Source organism: Arachis duranensis, chromosome 2, assembly GCF_000817695.3.
Source record: "Arachis duranensis cultivar V14167 chromosome 2, aradu.V14167.gnm2.J7QH, whole genome shotgun sequence".
NCBI lineage: Eukaryota > Viridiplantae > Streptophyta > Magnoliopsida > Fabales > Fabaceae > Arachis > Arachis duranensis.
Window position 1 is genome coordinate 15,734,558 of NC_029773.3, and position 601 is coordinate 15,735,158.

Sequence of the window (601 nt, forward strand, 5' to 3'; positions counted from 1 at the left end):
TGAGCATTAGTTTTCACTGCGAGGATGGGATGTAGCCATCAACCATGGGTGATGCCTCCAGACGATTAGCCGTGCGAGTGGCAGCCGCATAGGATCATTTTCCCGAGAGGATTGAAAGTAGCCACTGCTGATGGTGAACCCCTATACACAGCTTGCCATGGAAAGGAGTAAGAAGGATTGAGTTAAAGCAGTGGGAAAGCAGGCGTTCTTGAGCCATACAGTATCTCCATTCGCTTGTCTAAAATTCTCACCTTCAACTGGTGCCACAATAATAATTTCATACAACTTAAAGAACAGTGATCACAATTTCGTCCACCAAGTTTTTGGCGCCATTGTCGGGGATTGTTCGAGTATTGAGCAAGCTTTTGGTAACATCAGTGCCGGGGATTGTTCAGTTTGGACAACTGACGGTTCATCTTGTTGCTTAGATTAGGTATTTATTTTTTTTCGAAATTCTTGAAGATGAATACTAGAGTTTCATGATGATTTGTTGAAATCTGGCTGGCTGAGAAGCCATGTCTAATCTCATTGGACCGAGGTTTCAACTTATCATCACAAGAGCTTGTTGATTTTTATCAATCTTGCTTTTGGAGCAGTGATC